General features: G+C 33.6%; 1 protein-coding gene across 1 annotated transcript in view; it reads left to right on the forward strand.

Annotated features, from left to right (window-relative positions):
* The window catches only part of LOC136845088 (uncharacterized), a 261,817-nt gene that overhangs the window by 211,961 nt on the left and 27,394 nt on the right, over nucleotides 1-22,462 (forward strand). The window contains exon 3 of the mRNA XM_067114919.1: nucleotides 21,086-21,204. The gene's annotated coding sequence lies outside the window, so the exon portion shown is untranslated. The remainder of the gene's footprint in view (nucleotides 1-21,085; nucleotides 21,205-22,462) is intronic.

Genomic DNA, 22,462 nt, shown 5'->3' on the forward strand with positions numbered 1-22,462 from the left:
CCCCTTTCTTGACTCATGTTTCCATTAAAGGGTACCTTTGGCGTCATTAGATTCCGTCAACTCATTCACCATCATCTTTTTGAGTGACTTTTTCCTTTCCTGATTACGTACCCTGAACGTCCTAGAATGAACTGCACATTAGCGTTCTTCCAAGGCGAGGGGAAAAAAGAAACAGGCTTTATCAAGGCAGGTTTTTATTTATTGACGGATACCAGTTCCGTCGTCTGACACTTTTCAATTTTTTCCTCTCGTAAAATGCTTCGACCCGTGTAAGTCCTGTTTTTATGTGTGAACTGGCACCTGTGAGTAATCACTGGTGATGGGCATTTCTTAATTTAAAAAAAAAAGAAACTTTATGATACATAGAATAGTTTTTCATGATTGTTATTTCTTCGTGCTACTTCAGTGAGTCTGATTTTATAGTGAAAAACTAGAAGTATGATAATAGATGGGTTGACCAGTTCTGTATAAATTGCCAGAAATACACCTCAGCCATGGGTCTCGTTTCTGTGTACTGAGTTTTTTCTTAGATGATAAACAGGAAGAAAGAATGGCAATTTTGTTGCTGACCAGGGTGTGTAAGGTATAATTGAGTAATGGAAATATTCCAAAGGTATAGGCTAGGAGGATCATTTTTTTTCACATCTCTGACTGAAAGAATTATAAGACAATACATCATTTGGTACAATCAAGGGGTATGGGATTAGTGAAAATGAGAAATTAAGACAGTTGACAAAAGTATCCCCAAACGGGATTCATGTGGTTCCAGGCAAGTAAAAGGAAGTGTGGATCAGGTGTTGATAATGAAACAGTACTGTCATAGTTTTGAGAGTAAAAAACTGATGATAAAAATAAAAGAAATATAATGTAAAAGGTTAATGTGAACTTGCTGAGAACCATTAAATGTTCTAAGGATAAGAGGAAAGTGTGCGTTGGACTTTGCAGATGGGAGAGTGGCTGGTGTGGTGTAGAAAGTAGCCTGAACACTTGGATGTGCACTACATGACCACTTCTGAACGAAAACCTGGGTTGATTGAAGGTATACTGGACCAACTCCCTTCATAAACTGATATATGGATAATGAATGAGAAGGCTTGCAAATGAGAGAAATTTGGACATCCAACAAAGAAAGGTTTAGAAGGCTAGCACAGGTGTTGAGGGTGCATGGTCAAGTGGAGAGAAAGGAAGACAGTAGGTTCATTGAAAGATTGAGGTCAGATGCCCAGGGTGTGTGTGTGTGTGTGATTTGTACTCAGACAAGGCCTACTGCAGTTTAACAAAGGTCAGATGAAATCCTCAAGCAGCAGCTGATATATTAAAATCAGGCAGACTTTTTGTCCTCTTATGTTTGGTAAAGAATCATAAAAATAATTGTAATATCCACAATGCCCTTTTCACTTCTCAGTTTTTGCGCATATAGGAACGCTCGTCACTACAAAGCCTAAGATTCAATTGAAGAACCAAGAGAAGACATTCTGACGCCCTGGCAAGATTGGAACCTGCACCCAGAGTATCAGAACAAAGTAACATTCCGTGGTTCTGATACTCCGGAAGCGTTTTCGAATCTTTCCAGAATTTCTTTGTTTGGTTCTTCGGCAAGATTCGCTTGGAACATTCCGTGGTTCTGAGGCTTTGTTTGGAAGACATTCTGAAGGCAAGATTCGATATATCAGAACCAGTACTGATACTCTGAAAAAGTCGAGAGAATCTCTTCGTTAAAGACATTCCATTGGCAAGATTAATAAAACAAAGTATTTTTCCTGTTATAAAGAATTTCTTTGTTTGGTTCTTCGCTTGGACAAAAGCCCAGTACCGAGAAGCTGATTTTGTGCCTGATTTTGTACCGATTGCATCATCATTTGGTCAGAGAAGTGACCGCCAGATTCTAAATGTGATAATGATTCTTTGGTACCAGTCGCAACGGGAACTGAATCCTGGAAACACAAGGAAATGAATTGACTTTTGGTCGTCGCTATACTGGAAAACGGATCGATTACGTCACGGGACAAAATCTGTGACAACGATCAAGGCTCCACTTATATATGTCTTCAAAATGTCAGAGGAGAAATGTTTGCCTTATCAAGGAGAGGCCCCTGACATTATTCAGACGAATTCAGTCCGAGTAACTTTAACTGTACACTGATGTCGATGTAGCTTTGAGTTTATGTTTAATTCTTTTTTTTTTTACTCCTTCTTCTTCTTCTTCTTCTGCTCCTTCTTCTTTCGCTTTTGTAGTTTGCCTTAAAGTTTTTTGTATCATTCTCGTTCGATGAAGGTTTTTGAGCTTTGGCGAGGAAGGACGAACGCCTTCGAATATTAAGATGATTTAAAATCGAGAATGCAGTCGTCACGTTACGTTTACAGAAAATTATTGTGCCGGCTTTGTCTGTCCGTCCGCACTTTTCTTGCCCGCCCTCAGATCTTAAAAACTACTGAGGCCAGAGGTCTGCAAATTGGTATGTCGATCATCCACCTTCCAATCATCAAACATCCCAAATAGCAGCCTTCTAGCCCCAGTAGTTTCTATTTGATTTAAGGTTAAAGTTAGCCATAATCGTGCTTCTGGCAACGATATAGGACAGGCCACCACCGGGCTGTGGTTAAAGTTTCATGGACCGCGACTCATACAGCATTATACCGAGACCACAGAAAGATAGATCTATTTTCGGTGGCCTTGATTATACGCCGTAGCGGCTGTACAGACAACTCGATGGCGCATTTTTACGTGTTTTCTTTAAAGGTGTATCAGACATTATTGGGCGTGTTCACCCCGCTTAGCCAAAAACAAAAAAACAAAAAAAAACTAGGAGACTAATTTGGTGGTGTATACAGGATCTCATACGTATTGCGTTTATGCCCACACCCTGACACCAGTGCATATAAAAGTATAAACAAATGCATTCAGTTCTCAAGGAAAAGTCACCTTCGTTCTGACCAAACTTGACAGATGCAAAAAAATTGAATGAAGTTCACTCCTGTTTATATTTTGCTAGAATTGATTCTGTACAGATATGTAACCTGAGGTAAATAACATTGATTTGTGAGCATGTTGAGAAGCATACATCACTCTGTATCTCCTATAATGTCTGCAATAAAAACAAGTAATAAATGCGCCGAAGTTTCTTCGGCGTAATCGAGTTTTCTGTACAGCGTATAATGCTGTATGAAACTCTCAGCTACGACCTGGCAGCGCTCAGTTGCTCCCCCGTTGCGGTGAAGTGAAGGTCCGTCGGCGACGCCTCCGGAAAGTGCTGCCAGATGCACGATCCATGGCTGGCCTTAACCTTAAATAAAATAAAAACTACTAAGGCTACAGGGCTGCAATTTGGTATGCTTGATGATTGGAGGGTGGATGACCAACATACCAATTTGCAGCCATCTAGCCTCGGTAGTTTTTAAGATCTGAGGGCGGACAGAAAGAGTGTGGACGAACGGTTGTATACCCTTTAAATATATTTTAAATTGCGACTTGGTCCTAAGTCATATTATTGTTTGGTCAACTTTATGTTACCATTATGTTCACGTAAGTAAAATCGTATACCTCACATCCTTAATTTTTCCCTCAGCTACCATTTTTCCACATATCAGATACGTACTTAGCTTGGCGTTCCTTAAAAATCTTCGCTTGTCTATTCCTTTTCTATAACATATATATATAAATATATATATATATATATACATATTTATATAACTATATATATATATATATATATATACGTACATATTTATATAACTATATGTACGTACATATACATACATGCATTTACACATAAGTATATCATGTGTATCGTTAAAATAGATATTTTAAACAGGGGCCTGTTTCACTTACAAATATCTGGCTCTGACAGAAGCACCCAATCTTGAAGCCAACTATTCTTTGTAGTCTTTGCTCAAGTTTTCTACAAATCTGCACAGGAACAGAAAGGGCTCTGTGATCAGAGCTCTTACAATTCCCCAGTGTTCCAACACTTCCTTTATACATCATTCTTTCTGCATCTTTCGTTGCACGTCTCTCTTCTTTCGTCGAGAAGCATCAGAATAATTCAGTGGCTTCAGTCATACAGCTTCTTTGGGGAAGAGCTGTCCGCCTGACAACTTCCCCGTCCCGTAGGGGGGTAGCGCCGTCAGTGCACCTCATGCGGTTAACTGTAAGTATTACTTAAGGTTCTTTGCAGAGTGCCTTTGGCCCCTAGCTGCAACCCCTTTCGTTCCTTTTACTCTACCTCTTTTCATATTCTCGTTCTTCCATCTTACTTTCCTCAGCCCTCTCCTGACAATTGATTCATAGTGCAACTGCTTTGAGGTTTTCCTCCTGTTACACCTTTCAAACCCTTTACTGTCAGTTTCCGTTTCAGCGCTGAATGACCTCATTGGTCGCAGTGCTTGGCCTCTGGCCTAAATTCTATATCCAGTTCAGTTCAATACATCTTCCCTGGCTTCTGTCTTCACGTGAACCGCAATTCTATCTTGTCCTAATCTCTCTATGTCAGTCTTTGATGACGATGCAACCTCTGTCTCTTCTAAACCATTTCCAAAGATATTCCTACGAGTCAGATCGTCGATTGATTTGATTGATTATGGTTGCTAAAACTGGCGTCACTGCGCATGCAAAAGGGTGTCATGGTAACCATCAAGCGTCAGCTACTCTGTTGTATCACCTACTGTTTATTCCTGGTTTTTTTTTTTTTTTTTTTTTTTTTACTTGTTATCTGATCCGGTTTTTACACCAAACGGTTTCGTCGTGGCTAGATGTTTTTATCCTCTTTGGGAGCCATTTAAATACTTAGGAAGCTCTTTACAAAATATTTTTTTACCTGTGTAAGAAGCATGGGCATCTCGTGGATAATAATAATAATAATAATAATAATAATAATAATAATAATAATAATAATAATAATAATAATAATAATAATATTTAGTATTCTTTGGAAGCTTGAATTTCAAGTCAGTGGCCCCTTTGGTGGGTTTGTTCTATATGAGTAGGGTTCTTCATCTTCTGAATAATAATAATAATAATAATAATAATAATAATAATAATTATTATTAATAATAATATTATTATTATTATTATATTATTATATTATTATTATTATTATTATTTAATAATATGCTTTGGAAGTCAGTCAGCTTTGTTGGCTTGTTCCATATGAATAGGGCTCATCTGAATAATAATAATAATAATAATAATAATAATAATAATAATATAATAATAATCTTTGGAAGTCAGTGGCCCCTTTGGTGGGCTTCTTCCATATGATTAGGGTTCTTCATCTTCTTTATAATAATAATAATAATAATAATAATAATAATAATAATAATAATAATAATAATTACCTGGTCTCTTCCTTGAAAGGAAAACTACTGTATGAAGCTCTTCTGCCGCCTCTCTGACCATCCGGACACTTGAGGAAACAGTTTCTTACCTCATTTGGTCGTCAGTTGAACGACAACATTTGGGACCGCATTTTGGAACCACAAAAACACTGGTTTCGTCTTCAGCTGACCTTCAGTTTCACTCATCTAGCTTCGTGCTCTTTATTTTTCGTCTATTTATTTATCAGTGTGTTCATTTATTTTTTTTAATAGCTGATGTCTTCTTTCTTTCTGTATTGCCCAACACCTTCTGTTACTATTTGGAAATGAACACCATATTGTTCTTTGCAAGCTTGAATTTCAAGTCATTAATCGCCACTTTGGTGGGCGTGTTCCGTAAGACTAAATAATAATAATAATAATAATAATAATAATAATAATAATAATAATAATAATAATAATAATAATAATAATAATAATAATGTCTTTCTCCTCTAGATCGAGAACGGGATATGCTGTATATCAGGTCCACAATAATATTCAGTGGTGAATTGTTGTTGATTTTATAAAAACGTTACCAAAGCTTTCGAACCCTGTCCTGGGTTCATTTTAAGTCTAAGGTGAGCCCAGGACAGGGTACGAAAGCTTTTGTAACGTTTTTGTAAAATCAACAATAATTCACCACTGAATATTGTTGTGGATCTGATATGCAATAATAATAATATTCTTTGAAAGCTTGAATTTCAAGTCAGTGGCCCCTTTGGTGGGCTTGTCCATATGAATGGGGTTCTTCATCTTCTAAATAATAATAATAATAATAATATAATAATAATAATAATATTCTTTGGAAGCTTGAATTTCAAGTCAGTGGACCGTTTGAATGGGGTTCATCTTCTGAATAATAATAATAATAATAATAATAATAATAATAATAATAATAATAATAATATTGGAGAAACAAATCCGCAGTTATGTATGGGTACAAATATATTTCAAAATAAATCTATACAGAGAGCATCCGGGAATCTGTTCGATTCTCTATTGTTTGTACCCTTATATAACTGTGGACTTTGTTTCTCCATTTCAAGACTCATCCTACCATGAGTATTTTTTTAATAATAATAATAATAATAATAATAATAATAATAATAGTATTAACTCGATTATGGCAGTAATTAATGTATCTATATGCTGGCGATATGAATCATATAACTGAGCGGAAGATTATCCTCCCGGTGTCGAGTTCCAGGTCAGTTAGTCAGAGGGCGTTTTGTTTACTCTTCGCCTCAGAGTCATATTCAAAGGGTCTTTAGTAATGCCGCCAGCTGTTATGGAAGAACTTACATGTTAGTGAGCGTGGGGGAGTGGATAGAGAGAGAAACAAGGAGGGAGAGAGTGAGAGGGGGGGGTGGGGAAATGAGAGAGAGAGAGAGACGGGGTTGGGGAAATGAGAGACAGACAGACAGAGAGAAACTGAAGGGGAGAGAGAGAGAGAGAGAGAGAGAGAAAACAAGGAGGGAGAGAGAGAGGGGTGGGGGAGAGGAAGAATAGGAGAGAGAGAGAGAAAGGGGGGAATGAGAGAGAGAGAGAGAGAGAGAGGGGTGGGGAAGAGAAAGAAAAGGAGAGAGAGAGAGAGAGAGGAAGAGAAACAAGGAGAGTGAGAGAGAGAGAGGCGTATCCTAACAAAGGATTTTTCCTCTGCTACAGAGAAGATGCAAATCACAGCGCACACACACACACACACACACACACACACACACACACACACACACACACACACACACAAAATCAAAAATGAAAACTGTCACAAATTTGTAATAACAAAAGGCATCTAAAAAAAATGCCCAAATCTGATTATCATTCTTTTTTTACTTTTAAATCATATACATACTACGTTAAAAAAAAAAAAAAAAAAGGGTAATTTGAGACGAATCTGAAGCAGAGGTTTTTTTTTTTTTCTTCACGTCGGATGTTATCAGGTATTGTCAACATTCTGTATTTCCTAATCATAAAAGCTTGTTTTTTTATTTAGAGACCACACTCAATTTTTTTTTTTTTTTTTTTTTTTTTGTCTTCGATCTCACCAGAGTTGGGAATCCCACTGCGTCAAAATACAGTGAGATATAATGTATTCCCGTTTTTGTATTCCTCATGTAGTGCTCTTACATGCATGTATACATACACATTATATATATATATATATATATATATATATATATATATATATATATATATATATATATATATTTATTTGTTTATAAATATATATATATATATATATATATATATATATATTTTATTTGTTTATAAATTCATATTTATGTATATATATATATAATATATACACACACGTACACATGTGTATGTATAACCAAACTTATAAAACACCCAGAAATATATTTAATTTAAAGCAACAAGAAAGGTACCTACATTTTTGGAATCAAAGCAATGCGTGAAGCAATCACAAAAAACTCTCTCTCTCTCTCTCTCTCTCTCTCTCTCTCTCTCTCTCTCTCTCTCTCTCTCTCTCTCTCTCTCTCTCTCTCTCTCTCTCTAGTTCCTGGTTGGCATCATCTTTTAAGCATAGGCCCCAACATTCAACTTTTCTTCATAAATTCTCCCTAATTTTAGAGGTGTGTTGATCTGAATCACGAATCTTTGGGAAAAAATAAAAATCCTCCTGACATAAGCAATATTAATATGCGTATGACGTCAGCTGAAATTATCAGTGTCGAGTGATTTTACTGGACGGCTAATAATCTAATCTTCGGTCCTTGAGGATTTATTGCCCGGAAGAATTATCAGTCTGTCAAAGGAAAAAGCGAAAAAAATAAAGAAGAAAAGATTTGACTGTCTGGGTGCGTGATCTGGCTCGATCAGATACGGTACCACTGGCGACCTACTCGATGTTTCTTGCCTTCTGTCGCTTATTTTCTACTTCACCTGTTTCCTTATTTTCCTATTTGCCTTCCAAGTTCCATTCAACGTTTCATTATTCACTTGCTGAACGAGTTACGCAACAAATCAGATACCAAGTCAGTTGGTTCTTTAATAGTTTTTATGCGTCTGTGTGAGAGAGTTTTGTTTCTCTGTATAAGAGTTTTGCTCATGTGTGTAAGAGAGTTCTGCTTGTGTGTGTAAAACAGTTAAGCTTCTCTGCGTAAGAAAGATTTGCCTGTCTGTGTAAGACAGTTTTGCTTTGAGAGTTTTGGCTGTATGCGTAGGAGAGTTTTGCTTGTATGCGCAAGACAGTTTGTTCTCTGTGCAGAGGAGGTTTTGCTTGTCTATGTAAGAGAGGTTTACTTGTCTGTGTAAATGAGTTTTGCTTGTCTGTGTAAGAGAGTTGTGCTTGTCTGTGTAAGATAGCTTTTCTTGTCTGTGTAAGACAGTTTTGCTTCTCTGTGTAAGATAGTTTTGCCTGTCTGTGTAAGACAGTTGTGCTTGTCTGTGAAAGACAGTTTTGCTTGTCTGTCTAACACAGTTTTGCTTGTCTGTGTAAGACAGTTTTTCTTGTCTGTGTAAGACAGTTTTTCTTGTCTTTGTAAGACAGTTTTGCTTGTCTGTGTAAGAAATTTTTGCTTGTCTGTGTAAGACTTTTGCTTGTCCGTGTAAGACAGTTTTGCTTGCCTGTGTAAGAGTTTTGCTTGTCTGTGTAAGACAGTTTTGCTTGTCTGTGTAAGAAATTTTTGCCTGTCTGTGTAAGAAATTTTTGCCTGTCTGTGTAAGAAATTTTTGCTTGTCTGTGTAAGAAATTTTTGCCTGTCTGTGTAAGAAGTTTTTGCCTGTCTGTGTAAGAAATTTTTGCCTGTCTGTGTAAGAAATTTTTGCCTGTCTGTGTAAGAAATTTTTGCTTGTCTGTGTAGGGGAGTTTTGCTTGTCTGTGTAAGACAGTTTTGATTGTCTGTGTAAGACAGTTTTGCTTGTCTGTATAAGACAGTTTTGCTTGTATGTGTAAGACAGTTTTGCCTGTCTGTAAGAAATGTTTGCTTGTCTGTGTAAGACAGTTTTTCTTGTTTGTGTAAGATAGTTTTGCTTGTCTGTGTAAGACAGTTTTGCTTGTCCGTGTATAAGAGAGGTTTACCCTTCCTATCGGAACTCCCCGTAACATGAAATCCCATAATTCATCAGGATAAGACCTTGACCACAATCCCCTTTCCAGGCACCTGATCTGAGACCAGTCTAATTAGCTTCGACCTTCAGGACGAAACAAACTGAGAGTATGCCGAACTTAGCCTTCGCTGTCGTCATTAACCTGTCGACTCGGCGAAATATGCTCGGTAATCTTATATTTCCTATTTCATTTTAATATCCTTTCTTCTTAAGTAACCGTCCCATCTTTCTTCGTACTGTTTTTTTTATTACAGATTCATATTTTGCTTTATTTTATTTTTTAAATAATCGTTCTATCTTTTTGTATTTTTTTTTTTATTCCAGAAAATAGGTTTCGTGGAAAGAGGCACCTGTCTGAAGGAATTTAAACCGTCTGCGTAGATAGTGATGATTTTCATTTTCTATCCGTCTTAAAATATTTATATCCGTTTGGTAGATATTGATGCCTGTCATTTTTCCTAAAAAAGACATCATTTTATACTACTGAACTAAAATCATTTCAACTTCAGATAGGATTTTTTCAACATATTTTCAGAAAAACTTCTAAGGCTAGAGGGCTGCAAATTGGTATGTTGATCATCCACCCTCCAATCATCAAACATACCAACTTGCAGCCCTCAGGCCTCAGTAGTTTTTATTTTATTCAAGGTTAAAGTTAGCCATAATTGTACTTCTGGCACCACTATAGGTACCAACAACACAGGCCACCACCGGACCGTGTCTGAGTTTCATGGGCCGCAGCTGTACAGAAAACTCGATTGCGCCGAAGAAACTTCGGCGCAGTTTTTACTTGTTTTTTATTGAGGTCAGACAAGATAACTCAGACTTTATACAAAATTCACCGAATTATTGATTTGTTTTTTTCTCCTTGACTCCTTGCTCCCTAGATTAGACGAAATATGAAGGACATTTTTGAATGACTTGTAGGCTCCTGATGCGACAAAAGCTAACAGGGCTGGTATTTGATCTGTGTCCTTAGCAGGCCTCAGAAAATGTCTGACCTTGTGGTCTCCCAAATTCATCCCGAAAGATTACACATAGTGGTCCTATTGATATATCTTTATTTGCTTTCGATAGAATACGTTTGTGATCTTTCAGATTCATTCCGAAAGACTGTACCTGGTGTTCCTGGTGATATATCTTTATTTACTTTCGATAAAATACGTTTGCAATCTTTCAGATTCATTCCGGAAGATTATATTTGGTGTTCCTTTTGATATATCTTTATTCACATTCAATAGAATACGTTTGTGATTTTTCAGATTCCTTCCGTAAGATTATATTTAGAATACCTGGGCATATATCTTTATTTACATTCAATAGAATACGTTTGTGATCTTTCAGATTCATTCCGTAAGATTATATTTAGAATACCTGGTCATATATCTTTATTTACATTCAGTAGAATACGTTTGTGATCTTTCAGATTCATTCCGAAAGATTGTACTTAGAGAGTACCTGGTCATATATCTTTATTTACATTCAGTAGAATACGTTTGTGATCTTTCAGATTCATTCCGAAAGATTATACTTAGAATACCTGGTTATGTATCTTTATTTACATTTAGTAGAATACTTTTCAGAACCGTCAGTTCTGTTAACGCACTGATTGTGCCCCATAATGCAAAACTTCGCTTAGCTGAAGATTTTTATCGAATACAGGTGTTTGAAATCTCTACCAAAATAACGCCAGAGAGGTTACACAGCTTTGTTGGGGTGTTTGTAACCCGAAAATACAAACATGCTTAAGTTGCAGTACAGAAATTTAAAGTTGGTATTTCAATTTCTCTGATCAGAAAAAGCACCATCAAGTAGAATATAAGAAAATAAATTGATACTGAGGTTTTTATTGTAAAGATCTATATATACGGTGATTTTTATCAGGTAACATCATTCAGATGTTTAAGAAAATGTTGATTATCTGTCTATGCCGTTGAAATTTTTACACGAATACATACTCGCACGAACAAGGCAACTCCTCCCCCCACTGCACATGCGCGCGCGCGGCCGCACACACACTCACAGACGCATATACATGTATATTATATATATGTATCTATATATGTAGTACATACAAATATACATATATATATGGATATATATATAGTATATACAAATATACAAATTATATACATATATATACACAGTAAATATACATACATATATATAATATACATGTATATACATGTATATTATATATGTGTATGTATATATGTAGTACATACAAATATACATATATACATGGATATATATATAGTATATACAAATATATACAAATTATATACAAATATATATACAGTATATATATATATATATATATATATATATATATATATATATATATATATATATATATATATATATATTCTAAGTATTCTAAGTGTGTGTATTTTGAATTCATTGTAACAATCATTAACTCCCCACATTTTCATTATACTGTCACATAGTGTTCAAGACACTCCATTACTTTAAAAAAAAACTATGCCATACCATCAACATACCCTCAATGCCATCATTTTATTTATAACGTTACATAACATACAATTTCAACAAAGAAAACTAAAAGAAAAAAAATCATTCTCTCACTGCTGACCAGAATTTATGGCCTGCAAGAAATATTGCAAGGAATCTACGTGACGCAGCAATGACTGGGTGGAATCTTCAGGTGCAGGCGTTTGACCTCTGACCTGTGTCTGACATTTCTTAGTTTTTGTATTCATCACTCTCGGACCTCTCTCTTGTGGATGGGAAAATTCTCAAAATTTCTCAGTCTGTTTATACGTTGAAAGCTTATTTATATTGATAGATTATATGTGTGTGTATGTATATATTATATTATATTACATACACACATATATTTATATATATATATATATATACTATATATATATATATATATATATATTATATATTATATATACTTACATATATATATATATATATATATATATATATATATATATATATATATATATATATATACTGTATATATATAAAAATATATATGTACATATATATATTATACTTTCTACATACATACATTATATATATATATATATATATATATATATATATATATATATATATATATATATATATATATATACATATATTGTATATATATAAATATATATATATATATATATATATATATATATATATATATATATATATATATATATATATATATATATATATATACATATAAAATCTATTGGTCACTCCTATACCAAATAAGTATGTAACTTTAATAACCACAATGCCCCCTATCTTAAAAACCCGATTTCTTCACAGTTCCTGGACATGCACTCGTCACTACCAAGCCCAACATCCAAATGAAGAACCAAACGAAGATATTCCGACGCACTGACTAAGAACAACAAGAATAATGACTATGGAAGAAGAGCGAGTTCAAAGACCCATAGTCTTTGAAGAGGTGACGAAGTCCGAGAATTTACACAGTCATATTTTGTATCAAAGATGAGGTCAGCATCACGTTTCTTCTCAGGTTTCCTCCTCATTCACCCGCTCGTAATTCCCTCTCTATCCCGTAGAGGGGTATTGTCGTCAGTGCACCTCATGAGGGGCAATGTAGGCAATACTTAAGGTTCTTTGCGGCGTCCCTTCGGCCCCTAGCTGCAGCCCCTTTCATTCCGTTTACTGTATCGTCATTCAAGATTCTTTGCGGCGTCCCTTCGGCCCCTAGCTGCAGCCCCTTTCATTCCGTTTAAGGTATTGTCATTCACATTCTCTTTCTTCCATCTTACTTTCCTCAACCCCCTGCTGACAACTGTTTCACAGTGCAATTGTGAGTTTTTCCTCGTGTTACACCTTTCAAACAACCTACTTTCAATTTCCCTTACAGCTCTGAATGACTTCGTCACAGGCCCCAGCGCTTGGCCTGCGGCGTAAATTCGATATTCCATTCTATGCTATTCCTTCCCATTTGCCCCGTGTTTATCACCTCCTCCTCCTCCTCCTCCTCTTCCTCCTCCTCCTGCTGCTTTTTTCCTTCTTGTGCCCTCGCCTCGAGGCCTTGCTCTACAGCGTCGCTGCGTCAGACGCCCAGATGATCTTTCTGTCGAGTCATCTGGGCACGAAAGGGCAGAGAGAAGGGCTTGAACAGTGGGCTGGCGTGTCCTTGATATTTTGTAGTTACCTTTTCAGATTACTCACTTATTATTATTATTATTATTATTATTATTATTATTATTATTATTATTATTATTTAAAGGAACTATGCGTAGGGTTTATGAGGCAAATGCGAAGTGTCCTTTGCGTTCCCACTTTCATTTTATATAATTCGACTCATAACTAATGTTCAATAGAGGGTACCAGTTGTTGCCATGTTGATAAGATCTAGATAAGTATAAGCTGAATATATACAGACTTTTTTGTATACATTATGCATAATCTCATCTCGCCAGCTGATTTAAAAATAGCACAAACATTTATACGTTAAATATATAAATATATATAATATATATATATATATATTATATATATATGTATGTAAATATATATATATATATATATATATATATATATATATATATATATTTATTTATTTATATATACATATATTTATGTGTATATATATAGACATATATAAGTATATAAATTATACATATGTATATATTAGGCCACTTCCCTTAACAAGGGGTGGCTCCAAAGAAAAAACACTAAGGTGGTCACTGCCACACTCATATTTAAATTTCTGAGCTTAACCTCTATTATAATTGTTAATTTTCATCCTTCAGTCTTGCCATTTACCATTATGTCCTTATTCTTGCCCAATTTTACTCGCAATTTTCTCCTCTTGTCAACACTTTCAAACTCTCCCACTAGTTTCTGCATTTTTTCTTTGCTTTCACCTATATCCTGGCCTACTCTGACTTCTTGCATCACTCGATCCATGAGGATATTAAAACCCCACGGATACACAAGATATCACTGTCTAAAACCCATTCCTACGCCAAACTAGTCACTCTCCCGTCTAGATATTTTAACATATGTTTTGATTCCCTCATAAAAAACTTTTTATCTCTCTCTCAGCAACTTCCCATACAGTCCCACCACACTCTGCATATCTAAATCGATTTTGTAATCATTTGTTTCTATGGCAGTGTGTGCCACTAACAGCTTTTTCTTTTCACCTTCAAATTCCTCCCAAAAAAATGTTTCACAACAAACACTTGATCCACTCACTCTCTTATTTCCCTTCAACCCACATAATTGTCCCTTTATCATTCTTTTCTGTCATCTGTGTGACTTACCCAATGAAAATCCTACCCCATACAAATACCTTGGCACTACACTGAGTAATGTTTCAGCCATATATATCTTGCAGTGTCCTCTATCACTCATTCCTTCAGGAACCTTTTCCTCGTCCGGAAATACCATATTAATATGAGTCAGCCACTCAGTTACATTAGCAATGCTGTACTGCAGCAGATCACTTGTAATTCCTTCAAACCTCTTCATTAACATTCCATCTCCAATTCTCACCACCACAGGTACCCCAACACTTGTCTCCCTGTCAACCCAGGACTGGTTTGACTCCAGATAGAATCTCCTTTATTTGCATATTTTATTCTTAGATCCGGTAAATAGTTCATTTTTATCTCTCTCTCTCTCTCTCTCTCTCTCTATGTTTACTTCCTTGTAGAACAACTTTCAATTCTTCAAAAAGTTCTTGTTCACCTTCTCCCTTCTTTTTTATTATCTACTGATCTTTTCTTTATATTGACTAATTTTTTATATGTAGATGTATTAATATATACATTTAATCTTATACTGGCTACCACCATTACTGCCACATTCTCAATATTCTCTTATTTATCGTGATAAGTATTCGTGAACGTCACCTAAATCCACAGTGGCCTTTGATTATATACTTTTGTCTATGTAACAAAGTGTTATTATTATTATTATTATTATTATTATTATTATTATTATTATTATTATTATTATTATTATTATTATTATTATTATTATACGGAATAGGTGAGGTGAATCACAGAACAGGATATATGTTTTTATCGTTGAGCCAACTTTGCCTCGTGGAATGAAGTTTGGATACAACCACTGAGTGTTCAGATGCGCAACGGATGTTTTGCCCAGTACAGAAAAAATGTTAAAGAGCAAAGAAGAAACTACGAAAGAGAAATAAGAAGGATAACGAGATAATTAACGATAAAAAAGATGGGTGACTAAGTGAAACCAATAAGATAAATATGTAGTTATCAAGTATAAGGAATCAAATGGCAGAGCAGATAGTGAACAGAGAATGCCTGAAGTATTATTATTATTATTATTATTATTATTATTATTATTATTATTATTATTATTATTATTATTATTATTCAGAGGAGCCTATTCACATGGAACAATCCCACCAAAGGGGCCATTGACTTGAAATTCAAGCTTCCACAGAATATTCTGGTGTTCATTCGAAAGAAGTAACAGAAGGTAAGAGGAAATACAGAAAGAAGAGATCAGTTATTCGAAAAGAAAAATTAAATGAACACATCAATTAATAAACAGATAAAAATGTAAGCGAATGGGCTAATAATGCGTCATATCTTCACCTGAACTTTTGAGAAGTTCCAGTTTCTGTACAACATCCTCAGGTGTTAAGAAGTATTAATAAAAGAGTTAAATCTAAGATTAAACATTTTGAGTCACAAATTTACTCGCGGAAGGAAATTCAGGTTGAGAAAAGAACTGTTCTATTATCAAATACAAAAACTTATAAAAAGAAAATCAAGAAGAACTTTAGGAGTTATTTGTCGATGTTATGCTTGGTCGAGGTAACTGATTTTTACTATAAAAAGAGTAATGATTTTTAATGATTTTTATTTGTATTTCATTCACAGGTCGATGTTGTCCTACATACTATAATATGTAGTTTCAGTAGCTACAATACAGAATAAATATATATATATATATATATATATATATATATATATATATATATATATATATATATATATATATATATACATATAGGTAGATAGATAAATGGTATGTATATATATACATATATGTGTATATAATAATTTATATATATATATATAATAAATAAATATATTATATATATATATGTGTGTGTGTATATGGTTTACAATATTGCTAATGACTGTTAAGAATTATAGAAATCATTGCTCAAGCTTTTTTTCATGCGATTCTTTGTTTTTGCAGTAACGTTGCATAATCAATATAATGATAATCATCATTACCAAAGCAGAATGCAGAAAAACATTATGTTTGCATATTTTATTTGGACTGACACTGAAAACTACACACTTAAAAAATATGGTGAAATACTTAGATTGTATAGGTAGACGTATCAGTGTTTTGAGTTGGTCTGGTCATGTGGAGAGAATAGAGAACGACGGGTTGGCGAAACGGGAGTGTAATCACTCAGAAGTTTCGGGAAGGAAAGAAGGTTATGGCAAGATGACATGGATCAGAGGCGTTTAGAACAGGTCATAAATATGTAAAAACAAGTAAAAAATGCGCCGAAGTTTCTTCAGCGCAATCGAGTTTTCCGTAGAGCGTATAATTAAGGCCACCGAAAATAGATTATCTTTCGGTGGTCTCGGTATATTGCTGTATGAGCCGCGGCCCATGAAACTTTAACCACTGCCCCGGTGGTGGCCTATCTTATATCGTTGCCAAAAGCACGATTTTGGGTAACTTTAACCGTAAATAAAATAAAAACTACTGAGGCTAGAGAGCTGCAATTTGGTATGTTTGATGATTGGAGGGTGGATGATCAACATACCAATTTGCAGCCCTCTTGCCTCAGTAGTATTTAAGATCTGAGGGCGGACAGAAGAAGTGCGGACGGACAGACAAAGCAGGCACAATAGTTTTCTTGTCAAAAAACTAAAAAATGCCAGGTAGTTTTACCCTCTATTCTTGTTGTGGCATGTCACTGACCAGCCAGCCACCCTTCCCTCCCCCAACCCATCGAGTTTCCCCGCCCCTCGTCCCTCCAGGGAGGAACCTTCGATGTTGTCATATCTCCTGCGGGAGGTGGAAATCCGCGGGGAACTCCCTCGGCCAATCCTCCAAGGTCAGAGTGACCTCTTAGGAAATGGTTCGTTCACGACGACCTCTCTGCAGGGTTTAGTATCCCTGGTGTTATTGCGTCTCGGTTTGATGGCGTTCTGGACGCTTTAATCCTTTTTTTAATATTAAATTATTACATTTTTATTATTATATCAGTTAGACTCTGCTCTGTTGTCATTATAGGATTTTGTATAGTGTCCCCGGACTGTAGACTAAGTTGCTGCAACTCTGCGCTTATATAATTTCATATTCCTGCTAGAGCCTGTTGTACCTCAGGGCCGTCGCTTGTCGCCTCTCAGGTATTATGATCTCTTTACGTTTTACTCTCTCTCTCTCTCTCTCTCTCTCTCTCTCTCTCTCTCTCTCTCTCTCTCTCTCTCTCTCTCTCTCTCTCTCGGAAATACTAAGTGTACTTATAGTTTATATAAATAAATAAATGAATAAGAATTTATATATATATATATATATATATATATATATATATATATATATATATATATATATATATATATATATATATGTACTATATATATATATATATATATATATGTAAAAATAAGAATGTATATATATAAATAAATATATATATATATATATATATATATATATATATATATATATATATATATATATATATATATATAAATATATATGTACTATATATATATATATATATAAAAATATATATATATATATATATATATATATATATATATATATATATATATATATATATATAATAAATATATATATAAACCTACATATTCATGCGTGACTATTTCGTATACTCACAAAATTAAGCGACAAATATCACTTAAAATCGCACCGAATATTTTAGAAATAATGTACACCCAAGGGGAATAATTATAATTAGCTAGATAAGTTTATCCCCACCGACCAGGATTCGAACCTGGGTCAGTCTCCAGAATATTTTCAGATTTGGTGATACTTATCAACTGTAACAATTCTGAAAAATATTACAGTTTTCATTTATTAAATTATGACCTCCAGTTTTTCATAAAATTCAAAGGAAAATAATTTGGGGTCTTTTAACCGACCTGTGACCTTGGTAAAAAGGTCAGTGTCAATTTTTGTGAGTATACATGAAGGTTCTAGAATTTTGTCATTGTAGTTGCTTATAGGATATGCTGTTCTCTTAACCAGAATGTAAAAATATAAAATAATATAAATACAAATATAAAAGATATTGTCAGTGCACCTCGTGCGGCGCACTGTCGGCATTACTTGAAGTTCTTTTCAGCGTCCCTTCAGCCCCAAGCTGCTACCCCTTATATTCCTATTACTGTACCTCCTTTCATATTCTCTTTCTTCCATCTTGCTACAATTGTTTCACAGTGCAAATACTCTCAATTTCCTTTTCAGCGCTGAATGACCTCATAGGTCCCACTGCTTGGCCTTTGGCCAAAATTCAGTATTCTGTTCTGTTCGGGAGCAATTACTTGTTTAGCAGATGACATGGAAAGCTGAACATTTATGCAGAAAATTGACTCGAATTATCAATACAAGTCCTATACAATAACAGAGTGATATCAGTATACCACATAATATACTAATCTCCTTCAGTAACTGCAACAAGAACTAAGTAACCTAGTCCCGTAGTTCTCTAGACATTCACAGACGCCGACTGTTTCTTTTTAATTATTATTATTATTATTATTATTATTATTCAGAAGATTATTATTATTATTATTATTAGGAAGTATTATTATTATTATTATTATTATTATTATTATTATTATTCAGAAGATGAACCATATTCATATGGAACAAGCCCACCAAAGGGGCCACTGACTTGAAATTCAAGCTTCCAAAGAATACGGCGCTCATTAGGAAGTAAGATTATTATTATTATTATTATTATTATTATTATTATTATTATTATTATTCAGAAGACGAACCATATTCATATGGAACAATCCCACCAAAGGGGCCATTGACTTGAAATTCGAGCTTCCAAAGAATACGGCGCTCATACAGAGACATACAGAGAGAAGAAATCTCACTTATTAAAACGAAAAAATAAATTAATAAATAGATAAAAATTTATTAAAATGCAAGGAAAATAGTATTAGGGTCGTAACGCATTGAACTTCCAATTGTACATCATCCTCAGTAGGGAGACTATTCCGCAGTCCAACGGTGTGAGCAATAAAGGACCTCTGGAACATCTACCAACGTTCAGCAATAATTTCACACTGAAAGGTGAAAAAGTCCGGGAATCGAGTTGGCCCACCCACCAATTTTTCGTGGAAGTCATTTGCGTCCTGTAGACGACAAAATGTCAAAGGTATTCTGTTTAGGAAGTTTTTTTTTTTTTTTTTTTTTAGAGTTGCTGTCTTTTTATTCGTCTTCCTCTTAGGAAGAGCGAGAAAAAAAACATGTTTTGGCAGAATAGCAGCGATTCGCTCGCAGTGTTTTTCTAGTTCCAGATCAGCACACTTTACGTCGGGTTGTCAAAAACAACAAAACTGGCCCCTGACGACGAAAAAACAAAACTAGCACCTTGTCCAGTGGTTTCTCGAAAGTCATGATGACTGGCAGCTACCAGTAGAGCAACTGGAAGCTCCAGAGGAATAACAAGAACTTGCAATTAACGCAAGAACAACTTTTCTACGTCCCTGGAATCCCCCTTTTTCGAAAACAACAATTGTGTTTTCATTACTTTTAAGCTTCGCTTGGTTTTCCTGCTTTCCTGCCTTCTCTGCTTGCGCAGGCGCATAGAATCTTAAAGAGTAGATGATTCTAGAGGTCGTTGGGGGCAAATATCGCTGAGTTTTTGTTTGTAATATTTTCTTTTTCATTTTCACAGAATGATTATTACGTTTTTGGTGCATGCGTACTATACCCCATCCCCCCCAATGCCCTCCATTCGCAATTTATATATTTGTGCGAGTTTGTAAAAGGTGTGTATGAGAGAGAGAGAGAGAGAGAAAAGTAATACTTTTGTGCCACTAATTGTATTTGCAGGAGAAACTCAGTTGAGGCTGTAATGTCGCATATTGAAAGAGTCTTTGAAGTTATCAACAGAAAATGTGCTAAAAAAAAATAATAATAATAATAATAATAATAATAATAATAATAATAATAATAAACAGTGAAATTATCAACAGAAAATGTACTAAAATAATAATAATAATAATAAAAATAATAATAATAATAATAATAATTGTAATAATAAACAGTGAAATTATCAACAGAAAATGTGCTAAAATAATAATAATAATAATAATAATAATAATAATAATAAAATTGTATCAATAAACAGTGAAAATAATAACAGAAAATAATAATAATAAAATAATAATAATAATAATAATAATAATAATAATAATAATAATAATAATAATAATAATAATAATAATAATAATAATAATAAACAGTGAAATTATCAACAGAATATGTGCTAAAATAATAATAATAATAATAATAATAATAATAATAATAATAATAATAATAATAAACTGAAATTATCAGCAGAATATGTTCTAAAATAATAACAATAATAATAATAATAATAATAATAATAATATAATAATAACAGTTTTATTTCCCATTCTTCCAGAGAGCCATTCGTGACAGGAACAGCAGCTGGAACAGGCTCACCGAAAACAGCGACCCCGACTATTGATTGAACTGAGAAAAAGCATTATCTGATAAGCATTGCTGATGAACGTGTAAAAGGTAAGAAGCGAAAATGTCCTTTCGTTCGTCGATGCTGATGGTAACATTTCCAATAAAGAATAACGTATCAATGAAAATAACGATCAATAAAAAATAATGTATTAATAAAAATAACGTATCATTAAAAAGTAACGTATCAGTAAAAAATAATGTGTGAATAAAAAAATAACGTATCAATATAAAATAATGTATTAATAAAAAGTAACATCAGTAAAAAAATAAAGTATCACTGAAAAATAACGTATCAGTCAAAAATATTGTATCAATAAAAATAACGTATCGATAAAAAATAAAGTATCAATAAAAAATAACGTATCAGTCAAAAATGTTGTATCACTAAAAAATAACGTATCGATAAAAAATAAGTATCAGTAAAAAATATCCCTATAAAAATAATGTATTAATGAAAATAACATTAATAAAAAAATAACGTACCCATAAAAAATAACGTATCAGTAAAAAATAATGTATCTATAAAAAATAACGTTTCAATAAAAATAACGTATCAGTAAAAGGTAACGTATCAATAAAAATAACATATCTATAAAAATAACGTATCAATAAAAATAACGTATCAATAAAAAATAACATATCAGTAAAAAATAATGTAGCACTAAAAATAATGTATCCATAAAAAATAACGTATCCATAAAAAATAAGGTATCAATATAAAAATAACATCTATAAAAAATAACGTGTCAATAAAAATCGTATCAATAAAAATAACGTATCAATAAAAAACGTATCAATAAAAATAACGTATCAATAAAAAGTAACGTATCAATAAAAATAACAGATCTATAAAAATAACATATCAATAAAAAAACATATCCATAAAAAATAACGTAGCATTACATCATAAAAAATGACGTGTCAATACAAAAATAATGTATCACTATATAGCCTTGTATTAAAGTTTGCATGTTTGTCTGTTTGCATCGTACTGTATCCCACACACACAAAATAATAATAATAATAATAATAATAATAATAATAATAATAATAATAATAATAATAATAAATTCTGGCAGGCGAGTCCTTGGCTGAGAAAATTACTTATGCAAGTCTACAAAAAAAAAAAAAAAAATTGAAGCCTGTAATTTTCAAACGCCAAGTGGTGTCCTTGGATACCTTTTATTCACTAGAAAAAAAATATATAAAAAGGTCCGCTGCCTTTAATGACGGTGATTTAAAAAAAAAAAAAATCAACAAGAAAAATCATCTAGAAAAAGACAGACATCAGACAAGGCAAATGTTA

The sequence above is a fragment of the Macrobrachium rosenbergii genome, chromosome 13 (assembly GCF_040412425.1).
Source record: "Macrobrachium rosenbergii isolate ZJJX-2024 chromosome 13, ASM4041242v1, whole genome shotgun sequence".
In the NCBI taxonomy this organism is placed as follows: Eukaryota; Metazoa; Arthropoda; class Malacostraca; order Decapoda; family Palaemonidae; genus Macrobrachium; species Macrobrachium rosenbergii.